Genomic DNA, 14189 nt, shown 5'->3' with positions numbered 1-14189 from the left:
TGTAAAAAAAAAAAAAATAACAATATGTGCGTTTATTGAAGCGACCATTATTGTTTCAAAGGTTTTTCTTGGATTTGTAGTGCGTGTGGTGTAGATTGATTTTAAAAAAAATAAAAAACACTTAATGTATATAAATTTTAAGTTTTCAATTCCAGTTAACATAGTGTTATATTAGTTTCAGGTGTGCAGTATGGTAATTCATCACTTCTATACGTATAACATATAAAGTATAATTAACTTCACATGGCTCTGAAGAGAATTAAAATTGGGGCATAAAATAGAAAGTAATTTTAAGATTAACATCAACATCAGTAGCATGACTTCTCTTAATTAGACTTAAAACTATTAGCAATATGTACAGAATTCTTATGTATAATATTCTGTAAAAATAAATGAAAATGGAATGAATTTCTGCTTTTAAATTATTCATGATGAAAGTGTAGACCTAAATCTTAGAATAGTAAGTCTTCATTCATTTTTTTTCTTCATTTTATAGATTTAAAAGATACAGTTAGATGTAACATGATGTCAAATTATTAACTAATATAGTTTGCTTTTTAATGTAACTTGTAGTTAGTAATTTTTTTTAAGATTGTATTTATTTATTCATGAGAGACACAGAGCGAGGTAGAGACACAGGCAGAGAGAGAAGCAGACCCCCTGTGGGGAGCCCAATGTGGGACTCAATCCCAGGCCCCGGGGGATCACTACCTGAGCCAAAGGCAGACACTCAACCACTGAGCCACTCAGGTGCCCTGTAGTTAGTAATTTTTAATTTTTAAATGCACTCTATACTTAAAAAATGTAAGTTCAGTAACTTCCTTTAATAAGATTTTGTGGAAAGTAGGTATAAAGTTTGTATCACTTTTTAAAGAGGTTTATAGGTTTTGCATGTTTTGAGAGAAATTTTCAAATACATTTCTTCCCTATGTCTATCTTTTACATAGTTGAACTTTTTTTTTCCAAAAATAGAACTCTCCAACTATATTGCATACTCTTTGAGGCAGAGATACTGTTAATTTCTATCCACTGCAGCTTCTTTACAGGGATGAAATAAATGTTGGTCAAATTGATAAACAGATATATAAAGTATACTATATTTTTTAAAGAGTTGAACTTATTTGCTACAGTTGTAGATTTTTTGTGGATTATTCGACTTTCTAAATGGCTTTTCTGAGTATATAAAGTCTTTGGGATCATCATTTTTTGTCATCTTTTGAATCTTAAAATTGAGGCTATATTATCTTGCTTTGGGAAAGCCATCAGAAGCTCCCATTCCCCCCTCCCCCCCCCCAATATTCTGATGGAACTTTGACTTATTACTAAATTAAATTTACTTTGGGATATAAGATAGGATACTAGCTGTTAGAGGAAAAAGATCTACCTAAATAGCAGGCAACATTAGAGGCTGTTTGAGAGGACACTTTTCTCAGTGACCTTTTCCACTCAAAGTATGTGGCCATTCCAAGGATCTTTGCAGTTGTCAGTTATGGAATTTGCTTGTCAGGAAATCTAAAAATGACTAAACCTTTCTTTAATATTACATCTCTTGGATGATCTCAAAGAGTTTTAGCAAAGATTGGGAAGGCTTATATACCATATACTAGAAGCATATGAGGAACAAAGTACAGTTGATTTGACTGGTGCTGTCAAATTGGTAGTGAAAGAGTCATCATGGAAATGTTTTAAAAATGCCAAGCAGTGCTTTACTCAAACCAAATGAATATTCTTCCAGAGCTTTACTTAAATAAGTATTCTTCCAGAGCTTATTCCTTTTTTTTTAGGATATATTACTTTCTGAAGATACGACTTGGTCTCTATTAAGGATAAATAATTAGGGGTGCCTGGGTGGCTCAGTAGGTTAAGCGGTTAAGTCCCTGCCTTTGGCTCAGGTCATGATCTCGAAGTTCTGGGAATAAGCCTACCCCTCCTCGGGCTCCCTGCTCAGCCGGAAGTCTGCTTCTCCACCTCCTTTTGCCTCCTCCCCCCTGCTCATGTTCATACTCTGTCTCTCAAATAAATAAATAAAATCTTTAAAAAGAATGAATAATCACTGTTTAAAGAAAAAAAAAACGCTGATATCACAGACAGGTTTTAATATCAACAATCTTGGTAGAAACTGCTTCAAGGTTTTAGATAAGTGGAAGTAGACTTTCATGAAAGAGCTTAGAATTTGTGGCATGGTAGTTTTTCTCTTTTTAACATCTAACTTCTACTTATTTCTGCCTAATATAGAAACCTTGAGAAGCTAGGAGGGGGAGAAATGAAATTACTTCAGAATTACCATTTTAAGGTTTGTGGATTACTTATTTGGAGAGCTAAATTGGATTTTGACATTATTGGGATTGTGTTCAAGATGGACTCAGGAAAAAAAAAAATCAGATGCCATCTGTTTCAGATTCCTTATTCCCTCACCCCTTTTCATGTTTTATGGCTTTGAATTCATCAGATTATTTTTCAAAAATAAAAATCCTTGGTAGATTTAGGTTATGTAATTTCAGCTATATCAGTGAACATGTAACCAAAAGGACTTGCATTTTTTTAAAAGATTTATTTATTTATTTATTTATTCATTCATTCATGAGAGACACAGAGAGGCAGAGACACAGGCAGAGGGAGAAGCAGGCTCCATGCAGGGAGCCCGATGTGGGTCTCGATCCCAAGTCTCCAGCATCACGCCCTAAACTGCTGAGTTACCCAGGCTGCCCCCAAGGACTTACATTTTTATATTGAGTTACACAAAAAGATCACAGACAATGGTTAAAAGTAATTGTTAAGCTATTTTAAACAATTTGAACATTAGGTAGCTTCATGCTTGTCATCGTTCACTTAGCCATTTTTTTCAGTAACACTTGTTGCTAGAAGTTACTTAAAAAATGGATTTTTTTTTTCCTCCTTCATGTTACAACTAAAAGAGAAGCTTCTGAGGATTTTTTTTAATTTAGTGATAAGTCCACTTAAATTTAATCTTTCAATAGGGAGTTTTGGCTTACCGTATGCCAGTTGCTATTATTTTCATCTAAATGGTTCATAGGCCATATTCTTGCCATTTTTCAGTTTGGATCTTAATAAATCCTGAGGATAGGTGTTTTGGTTTACTGAGCTGGAAAATCCTGAGGATAGGTGTTTTGGTTTACTGAGCATTACTTGTTCAGGTTACAGTAGTTGGTACCTGGCATGGACCAGAAACACCAGGCATCTTTGAGAAACTGTAAAGTAGCAGTGTGGTCTCTCAGCAATGGCCTGAAGAGACAGCAATCTGGATAGAAGAGAGCCATGGTTTGTCTGCAGCAGAAATGTTCTGGTATTGTAGGAAGACTGATGGACTGCTCCTATACTGCTGTAATCTTTTCCTCACCAGAAGCTCCAAGTGGGCAGTGTAGTTATGGCAAGGGCTGCAGTGTCAGGGATGGGAATTGTTCTTCAATAATCACTCACCCATCACAATGGAGGCATACACATACTGGGGAAAGGGGTATTCTCTTGGATTTTGCCTTGGTCAGAGAAGCTAAGTGAACAGCCATTGCCTATGTCATCAAAGACGGTTGGTACAACACCCCTGAGTGCTGGGTAAGCCCGTCAAAATGCTACAGTTTCTTCATCAAAATGACACGTAAATTTTCCAAGGAACAATATAGCATTGGGTCCACACCAATTTCTGTAGGTTACGTTTTCTAACCCCAGAAAAAGGGGTGTTGAAGGCTTATGGGCCTCTGAATGAAAGTACCATGTATTTATGTTCCTCCTGATAAGTTTATAAATATATTTTGTCTGCTGGCATTAATGAGTAATATGAAAATGTTTTAAGGTGTGTGTGTGTGTGTGTGTGTGTGTATGAAGTGTCCATGGTATTCATTGGATCTCATTTTAGTTCTTCAGGCTAAATTGCTAACCATAGCTGTGGTCAAGTGGCTTCCTAGCTGGATTTTTTTCTCCATTTCCTAGAGGTCACTCTCTCACATAGGTGCTAGTGAGCAGGGATATGACCAATGCCAGGAAAAAGGCCAGGGGATTAAAGTTAAATTTTTTTTTTTTAAGATTTTATTTATTTATTCATGAGAAACACAGAAAGAGAGACAGGCAGAGACACAGGCAGAGGGAGAAGCAGGCTCCACACAGGGAGGCTGATGCGGGACTTGATCCCAGGTCTTCAGGATCACGCCCTCGGCCTAAAGCGGCACTAAACCGCTGAGCCACCTGGGCTGCCCCTAAAGTTAATTTTTTTTTTTAAATTTAAATTGATTTAAGTTTGATTTTATTTAATTTCTTTCACTGTTCTGGAATTTCTCTAACCTAAAGTGGCAATATCTACTATCCACAGATACCTAGTTGTTTCTTTTAATTAAGACTTTAATTTTTTTTAACAGTTGTAGATTTACAGAATAATTGAGCAGATAGAATTCCATCTCTCCATATGCACAAAACTACAACCCCTCCACTTTCCCTATTATTGACATCTGGTGTTAGTATGATACATTAGTTATAATTAATGTACCAATATTGATACATTATTAACTGTAGTGCATGATTTTCATTTAAGGCTTACTCTGTATTGTACACAGGTCTGTGGGTTTTAACAACTGCATAACAACATGTATCCACCATTACAGTTTAATATAGTATAGTTTTTACCCACCTAAAAAACGTTTTTTTAAAGACCTATTAACCCGTCCTCTCCTTCCCCCAGAATCCTTGACAACCACTGACCTTTTTGCCGTCTCTGTAGGTTTTTCGTTTTCCAAAATTTCATATGGTTGGAGTCATACAGTATGTAGCCCTTTTATACTGGTTTCTTTCACTTACCAATATGTATCTAAGGTTCCTCCATGTCTTTTTGTGACTTGATAGCTCCCTTAGATAAATGGCTAGGAGCATGATTATTTGGATTGTATGGTAAGACGTGTTTAATTTTATAGGAAACTGCCAAACCATCTTCCAAAGTGGTTATATCATTTTGGATTCCCATCAGCAATGAATGAGTATTCCTGTTGTTCTACATCCATTGCCAGAATTTGGTATGGTCAGTTTTTTGTACTTTAGCCATTCTTTTTTTTTTTTTTTTAATATTTTATTTTTATTCATGAGAGACACACAGAGAGAGGCAGAGACACAGGTAGAGGGAGAAGCAGGCTCCTTGCAGGGAGCCTTACGCTCTGAGCCGAAGGCAGCCACTCAACCGCTGAGCCACCCAGACATCCCATACTTTAGCCATTCTAATAGGTGTTTTAATTTGCAGTTTCCTTATGACATAAAATGTTGAGCACCTTTTCATAGGCTTATTTGCGTTGATTAATCTTTTTTGGTGAGATGTCTGTTCACATCTGCCCATTACTAAATTGGGTGGTTTTCTTACTGTTATTATAACTGTTTTAAGTGTTCTTTGTATAATTTGGATACACATCCTTTATCAGATACAGTTTTTGCAATTTTTTTTTCCAATCTGTGGTTTGTCTCTTTATTCTCTTAACTGTCTTTCATAGCACAAAAGTCTTAAATTCTAATGAAGTCTGCCTTACCAAGTTTTTCTTTCATTGACTATACTTTAGGTATTGCATCTAAAAACCTCACTGCCAAACTCAAGGTCCCAAAGATTTTGTCCTATGTGATCTTCAAGAATTTTTATAGTTGTACATTTTACACTGAGTTCTAAGATCCATTTTTAGCTAATTTTTGTGAAAGGTTTAAGGACTGTGTCTAGTCATATTTTTGCACAAAGGTGTCCAGTTGTTTTGTAAAAATATTTTCTACTCAAAGTATTAATGTGGTGTGGAATTTTTTAAAAAGACTTTTTAAAAATATTTTTTTAAGTAATCTCTATACCCAGTGTGGGGCTCAAACTTACAACCCCGAGATCAGGAGTTCCATGCTCTACTGATAGAACCCAGCCTGGTGCTCCATAAAAAGACTAATTTTTTTAAAGGATTTATTTATTTAAGAGAAGGGGTGGAGAGAGAGAGCGTGTGTAAATGAACTAGGCCATAGGCAGAGAGAGAGAGGGAGAGAGAGATTCTTTTTGTTTTTAAGATTTTACTTATTTATTCATGAGACGCAGAGAGAGAGAGAGAGGCAGAGACACAGGCAGAGGGAGAAGCAGGCTCCATGTAGGGAGCCTGACGCGGGACTTGATCCCGGGACTTCCAAGATCATGCCCTGGGCCGAAGGCGGGCGCTAAACCGCTGAGCCACCCAGGGATTCCCCTAGAGAGAGATTCTTTTTCAACTTTATTTTTTTAAAAGATTTTATTTACTTACTTATTCGTGAGAGACAGAGAGAGAGAGAGAGTCAGAGACATAGGCAGAGGGAGAAGCAGGCTCCATGCAGAGCCTGATGTGGGACTCGATCCTGGGACTCCAGGATCATGCCCTGAGCCAAAGGAAGATGCTCAACCACTGAGCCACCCAGGCATCCCCCAGAGAGAGAGATTCTTAAGCAGACTCTGTGCTAAGTGGGGAGCCTGATGCAGGGCTCAATCTCACAACCCTGAGATCATGACCTGAGCTGAAGCCAAGAGTCTGATGCTTTAACTGACTGAGCCACTCAGGTGCCCCTAAAATATTTTATGTTTTTAGGGCACTTTTAGGTTCACAACAAAATTGAAAGGAAGAAAACCGATTTCCCATAAACCTTCTGCATGACACACACATAACTTCCCTAAATCATCTCCACCAGAGTGGTACACTTGTTACAGTTGATGAACCTCTATTGACACGTCATAATCACCCAAAGTTCATAGTAGCTTAGGGTTCATTCTTTATTTTGTGTATTCTATGGGTTTGTAAAAGTGTATAATATCCATCATTATAATATACAGAATATTTTCACTGTCCTAGAAATCGTCTGTGCTCTGCCAGTTCAGCCTTCCCTCTCACCCCAAACCCTGGCATTGTTTTTGTTTGTTTTGAAGAAATGAAAATGAATAAAATAATTTGTGGGGGTGATTTTGAAAAGCGATTTTCCTAACATTCTCAGATGTAATTAGAAGCATTGTTCAAAGTCTGAATTTCCTTTTCAAAATGATTATATTAGGTCATTAGGTGGTAATCAACAGATGCTTAATTCTTTGAGATATGTAATTGAGTATTAGGAAGTGCGAGCTAAATGTGGCACTGGGCATATGACAGTTGCGTGTGGTAACGGGGCTTGATGGGAGATCTAAATTCAGAATTTTTGAACTAACACTAAAGTTTTGTGGGTTTTGTTTTAAAGATTTATTTATTTATTCATGAGAGACAGAGAAAGGCGGAAGCAGGCAGGCTCCCTGCAGGAGCCTGATTCAGAACTCCATCCCTGCACTCCAGCATCACGCCTGAGCTGAAGGCAGACACTAAACCTGAGCCACCCAGGCATCCTGAACTATCTCACTAAAGTCCTTTGCCACTTGCCTTTTATTATTGTGCAGGGTATTAGTTATGTAGATTTCTTGGTGGCCTTCTCTGGTGTTTGCTGCTTTTTTTTTTTTTTTTTTTTTTTTAAGATTTTAATTACTTATTCATGAGAGACACAGAGAGAGGCAGAGCCATAGAGCGAGAAGCAGGCTCCCTCCGGGGAGCCTGATGTGGAACTCAATCCCAGCCCAGGATCAAGACCTGAGCCAAAGGCAGATGCTCAACCACTGAGCCACCCAAGTGACCCTGGTGTTTACTTCTTATTACACTTGTTGAAGACTATCCAGAAGCTTGAGCTGGCAAAGATTGACTAGAAAGAGAAATCCTGGGTACTGCTATAGTTGAATGATTATTTCCAAATCTGAATATCTGTTCTAAACATAATAAAATGCTGTCCTGGGACGCCTGGGTTGGCTCAGCAGTTGAGCGTCTGCCTTTGACTTAGGGCGTGATCCCAGATTCCTGGGATCAAGTCCTGCATCAGGTTCCTTGCATGGAGCCTGCTTCTCCTCTCCCTTCCTGTGTCTCTGACTCTTTCTGTGTCTCTCATGAATAAATAAATAAAATCTTAAAAAGAAGAAACCCAAACAGGAAAAACTTTTAAAAAATTTAAAAAATAAAATGCTGTCCTGAGACACTATTTCTTATATGGCCTAAATAGTAATTGTTAGTTTGAATCCATTTTCAGTTGGCTTTATTAACTGTTCCTTCCTGGACTTCTAGGATACCTTCCATAACCGTAATTGATATTTTGACCTCTAAATATTCTGGTCATGTAAGGTATGATGCAAAAACTGTTCAATAACTCCATGTTTGGTGGGTTTTATTTGCCTTTTCACTTAGTTAATTAATAATAGACACAAGGAACAATCTGTTTCTGTGAAAGCACTTAGGTTTTCCAGAGATAGATGCTCTCCAAATCAATCATTGTGTAAGCTCACTTTGTCTTTAATGGGATCCATCTGGTTAATACTTGTGTTTCTTGAGTTTCATAGATTATGGGATCATAAAGCTAAAAGAAAACAAAGATGATCTAGTTAGGCCCTTTGATTTTACAGCTGAGATTACTGAAGTTCAGAGAGGCTAAGTGATGCTTCAAGATGGTATAGCTAATGAATGAGCCTGGAACCCAGATCTCCTGATTCCTGTCCAGTCCTGTTTCTCTGATAATACAAGAATTAATTCATTGTAGTTAATGAAGAAATTATGATCTTACAAGAAGTACATTTTCTGGATAATTTAAGTGGACTATTAAACTACAATATAGAATTCAGGTTTTTGGTTGAATTCCTAACTTCTGAAATGTCCAGTATTTCTTAAATTGCCAGGTGTCACTGGGTCTTTAGTTAAGAGCATATTTGTCATTTTTTCACATTCTAAATAGAAATTGACCAATTAAAAAATAATGAAGATACTATAGTCCATATTTAGTAAGCACATATTCGGCTGCATTAAAATGAATCTTAATGTATTTTTTTGCACAGTGGAGATAATCTGTTAATATTTAATGTCAAAGCAACAGTAGAATTCTGCTTTATGTGGTGGCTTTATAAAACTAAAGTGGAGTGTTATGTAAAACTAAAAGTACGGATTAATTTAATATGCATCTGGTGAATTCAGGGGCTTGAAGGATGCACATCTGTTGAAAAAACAAATCATAGAACTATTCAGAGCTTCGGCATCTTTAAATCTGTGTGCTTTGATTCTCTTTAACTGTTTTCGAAACAGTCTTTAATGGATTTAGACAAGGCTGTTTGCTCTAAGGAAGCAACTGTGAAGCCATTTATGATGATGCTATTAATCCTTTTATTCTCCACAGTATTTTGATACGTTGGCATTTTTTTCAATTTAGTTATTGGGGAAGGAAGAAGTTAAATGATCACCATAACAAGCTTGTTGCAGAACTGTATTTAAAAAAAAAAGAGGGACCATAGTTCCTGATTTAGATAAATTAGAAATACTTTAAAGTTCTGACTTCTAATTTGAATCTGCAATCAATGAAGAAATAACCACAGAGTTCCTACTGTTTATTCATCATACTAGTGCTTTAGGAATATAGAAATTGACGATAAGATTATTTTACCAAGTTGGAGAAACAAGACTTAAAATGGAAGATTGAGAGTAATACAATCCAATAAGTAATTAAGTGCAAACTTGGTGATATAATCTGTGAATAGGAATTTGGAGGGGAGAACATTAAGTTCATAATTCTGACCGGAAGGAGATTGAAGGTAAAGTAGTAGATCTCAGCTCTCGCAGCTCTTTAGAATCACTTGGGGAGACTTTTCCAGAATAAGTTGAATCAGAATCTCCAGGAGTGGATCCATCTGTAGCTTGTGAAAAGGCTTTTCCAGGTGATTGTAATGTGCAGGCAGTGCTGGAAACTACAGGCTTAAAAGATAGTTATAATTTGAGTAAGCAAGAAAGTGTTTTTGGGCAGCAAAGCTAAGCAGAGAGGGAGAATTTGGCACAGTCTTTGAAAAGAGTAATCCAATCCAGACCCCTGGGTAGTTCAGTGGTTGAGCGTCTTCCTGTCTTCCTTCATTCAGCTCAGGGCGTGATCCTGGGATCCTGGGATTGAGTCCTGCATCAGGCTCCCTTATGGGGAACCTGCTTCTCCCTCTGCCTATGACTCTGCCTCTCTCTCTCTCTGTCTCTCATGAATAAATAAATAAAAATCTTAAATTTTTTTTAAAAGTAATCCAATCAAAGCTGTCTGCGCCAATTAGAGAGTAGGGGAAAAAAGCTTAAGGAGGCAGAATGGGGTCATATGTAAAAGTAGTACTTCTCAGTGTGATTCCTTAACCAGAGCATTAGCATCACCTGGAAATTATTATAAATGCAAATTTTGAGGCCTGCTCTAGATTTACTGAATTGGAAACTGTAAGGGTGGGGTCCTCCAGTCTGTTTTAACAAACACTCCAGATGATTCTGATGTACACTACAGTTTTGAGAAACAGCTGTTAATAGAGGATAATGAAAGGCAGAGGAAGTTAGATTTGATATTGGCAATAAGTAGACTCCCATTGAAGGTTTTTTAAGCTGGGGAGTAACAGCATGCATTTGTATGTCTGAAGGTAAATATGTGCAGAGTCCTTTGGACTACTAAAAGGAATAAAGGACACCAGTTGAGGCACAGACATAATCAAGTGGATATACTCAAGGAGCCATGAGGGTCTGCTCTAAGGAATTATTAGTGAAAACATGTAATAGTAATAGTGATGGCAGTTTGAGTGTTTATAAAATGGGCAGTATGCTAAATGCTTTGCATACATTATCTCATTTTATTTTCACAACAAGCACTGAGGTGTGGCCATTATTACAATTTTACAGATTGAGCAATGAGGCAAAGAAAGGAAGCTACCTCCAAAGTTCACACTGCGGATAAGTAGTAGACAGAGATGTCAAGTTCAAGTATCTTTACCTCTAAAACCTCTTTTGAAGAAAAAGCTAGTAATATCTGGAGACCAAGAAATAAGACTGACTCAGAAAAGTTTTAATTCTAGGTGACAGCAAGGGGAAGTCATTATCAGAAGAGATAAATAGTGCTTACACTGGGCAATAGGACAAGTCAGACCCCTTGAAACTTTTGTAAAAGTGATTGTGAGAAATAACCGATGGAAATTTTTGTACTATGCTTTTTAGGTATAAAATTTGAAGTAATTTGTGATAACCTGAGTTTTCAGGTCTTATTTGACCTTTTGCTCATGGTGACTAAGTTAGAAGAGCCATCTCATCCAGCTTTTAAAAATGTCTTTTAGGGGCAGCCCCGGTGGCTCAGCGGTTTAGCGCCGCCTGCAGCCCTGGGCGTGATCCTGGAGACCCGGGATCGAGTCCCACGTTGGGCTTCCTGCGTGGAGCCTGCTTCTCCCTCTGCCTGTGTCTCTGCCTCTCTCTCTCTCCTCTCTGTGTATTCTCATGAATAAATAAATAAAATCTTAAAAAAAATAAAAATGTCTTTTAGATTTTAGAGTAGATAAGTCCATGAATAAATTATGCTTGAGAAGCTTTCATAATACTACTTTTCTCTCTCTAAAGAAATATTATGACTTAGAAAAATGTCAGAAGTATCTTCATCTTAAAATGGGTGTGGGGTTTTTGTTTTTTAAATTTTAATTCAAGGTAGTTAACATATAGTGCAGTATTGGCTTTAGGAGTAGAATTTAGTGATTCATCTCTTACATATAACACCCATTGCTCATCCCAACAAATGCCTTCCTTAATGCCCATCATGCATTATTAGCCCATCCCCTCATCTACTTCCTCTTCAGCAACCCTCAGTGTGTTCTCTTAACTATAGAGTCTTTTATGGTTTGCCTCCCTCTCTGTTTTTATCTTATTTTTACTTCCCTTCCACTATGTTCATCTGTTTTGTTTCTTAAGTTCCACATAGGAGTGAAATTATATGATAATTGTCTTTGACTTATTTCACTTAGCATAATACACTTTACTTCATCCACGTTGTTGCAAATGGCAAGATATCATTCTTTTTGATGGCTGAGTAATATTCCAACACATATATATGTATATATCACACACACATACATACCATATCTTTATCCATTCATCAGTCAATGGACGTTTGGGCTCTTTCCATGATTTGGCTAGTAGACACTGCTACTATAAGCACTGGGGTGCCCCTTTGAATCAGCATTTTTGTATCCTTTGGCTAAATACCTAGTAGCACAATTGCTGGGTCGTAGTATAGTTCTATTTTTAACTTTTTGAGGACCCTCCATACTGTTGTCCACAGTGGTTGCACCAGTTTGTATTTCCACCAACAGTGCAAGAGAGTTTCCTTTTCTCTGCATCCTCGCCAACACCTGTTGTTTCCTGTGTTAATTTTAGCCATTCTGACAGGTGTGTGGTGGTATCTCATCATGGTTTTGATTTCCCTGATGATGAGTGATGTTGAACATCTTTTCACGTGTCTGTTAGCTATCTAGATGTCTTCTTTGGAATCTTTACTTTGAAAAAAAAAATTGTAGAGGGCATGTAGCTTGTTCAATTGGTAGAGCGTACAACTCTTTTTTTTTAAAATTTTTTTTTCTTTTTTAGCATACAACTCTTGATCTTGGAGTTGTAAGTTCAAGCCCGATGTTGGGTATAGAGATGACTTAATAAAATCTTGAGGTGCCTAGGTGGCACAGTTGGTTAAGCATCTGACTCTTGGTTTTAGTTCAAGTCATGATTTCAGGGTCATGAGATCAAGTCCTGCATTGGGCTCTACCTTCAGCAAGGAGTCTGGGTTTCTCTCTCCATCTCCCTTTGCCCTTCCCTGTTCCACCTCCCTCCACCCCCGCTCACTCACTCACTTGCTCTTTCTCAAATAAATCTTTCAAAAAATAAAATATTAAAAAAAATAAAAATAAAAATTGTGACAAATGTACATAAAAATTTCCATTTTAGCTATATGTAAGTGTACAGTTCTGTGATATTAGGTACATTCACATTGTTTGTCACAATCACCAGACTTTTTCATCTTCCCCAAATAAAATGCTATTGAACGTGGGTGTACAAATATCTGAATTCCCACATTCACTTTTTTGGACGTATACTCAGAAGTAGAATTGCTGGGTTATGTGGTAATTCTGTGTTGAACTCTTTTGAGGAATCAACCATATGGTTTTCTACAGCTGCTGTATCATTTTACATCCTCATCAACAGTGCACAAGGATTCCAATTTCTTCACATCCTTGCCAACACTTTATTTTCTCTTTCTTTCTTGCTTTCTTATTTTCTTGCTTTCTTGCTTTCATTCATTATAGCCTTGCTGCTAGGTATGAAATGGTATCTTATGATTTTGGTTTGCATTTCCTTAGTCATTAGTGATGTTGAGTGTCATTTTGTGTTCTTATTGGCCATTTGTATATCTTCTAAGAGTGTGATACTTTTAGCTCTTATACTTAGGTCTTTGACTGTTTTGAGTTGTACAGTGTGAGGTTAAGGTCCAGCCTCATTCTTTTGCATGTAGGTATCCCAGTATTATTTGTCTGTTCTTTCCCCAAAGAATACTCTTGGCTTTCTTGTTGAAAATCAATTTGTTATAGGTGTATGGGCTTATTTCTGGACTCTTTTTTATTCTGTTGATCTGTATACCTTTTTTTTTTTTTTAAAGATTTTATTTATTTATTCATGAGAGACACAGATAGGCAGAGACACAGGCAGAGGGAGAAGCAGGCTCCATGCAGGGAGCCCGACATGGGACTCGATCCCGGGGCTCCAGGATCATGCCCTGGGCTGAAGGCAGACACCAAACCGCTGAGCCACTCAGGGATCCCCAATCTGTATATCTATCTTAATGCCAGTACCACAGTGTTTTGATTATTGTAGTTTTGTGGTAATTTTAAAATCAGAAAGTATAAGTCCTCCAATTTCATTTTTCGAGATTTTCCAAAATTGTATTTTGGCTGTTTGTTGTCCCTTGCAATTGCATATGAATTTTAAAATGTTTTTAGTGGCTCCCCTATGGTTTGCATTATACATTAATAACATTGATCTAAGTCAATTTCCAAATAACACTATATTGCTTCATGATTTGTTCAGGTATCTTATAAGAGGATTCCCAATTTCTCATTCCTGTCCCTCATAACATTTTTGTAACTTGTTTATCCAGGCCATAGTCACCCAGTAAATTGTTACTATTGTTATTTTGAACCAATACTTGTCCTTTAGATCTATTTTAAAAAAATAATTCTACTTTCATTTATTCTTTCTCTAATGATTCTCTTTATGTAGATCCAAGTTTTTGATCTATGTCAACTTCTTTCTGAACTTTTTTTTGGTATTTTTGGCAAAGCAGGT

General features: G+C 37.0%; 1 protein-coding gene across 36 annotated transcripts in view; it reads left to right on the top strand.

Moving 5' to 3' along the window:
• CSNK1G1 (casein kinase 1 gamma 1) overlaps positions 1–14189 on the top strand; it is a 169357-nt gene that overhangs the window by 2120 nt on the left and 153048 nt on the right. The window contains exon 1 of one of the 36 annotated variants that reach the window (XM_077881431.1): positions 3447–3570. The exons of 32 other annotated variants lie outside the window; for them this stretch is intronic. The gene's annotated coding sequence lies outside the window, so the exon portion shown is untranslated. Of the gene's footprint in view, positions 1–3446; positions 3571–4916; positions 5016–14189 lie in introns of those variants that run through there. 3 more of the 36 variants (XM_077881424.1, XM_077881423.1, XM_077881425.1) reach the window with 3 other exon arrangements.

The sequence above is a fragment of the Canis aureus genome, chromosome 32, assembly GCF_053574225.1.
Source record: "Canis aureus isolate CA01 chromosome 32, VMU_Caureus_v.1.0, whole genome shotgun sequence".
NCBI lineage: Eukaryota > Metazoa > Chordata > Mammalia > Carnivora > Canidae > Canis > Canis aureus.
Note: the sequence above shows the minus strand (reverse complement) of the source record. Positions and strands in the feature narration are given on the sequence as shown.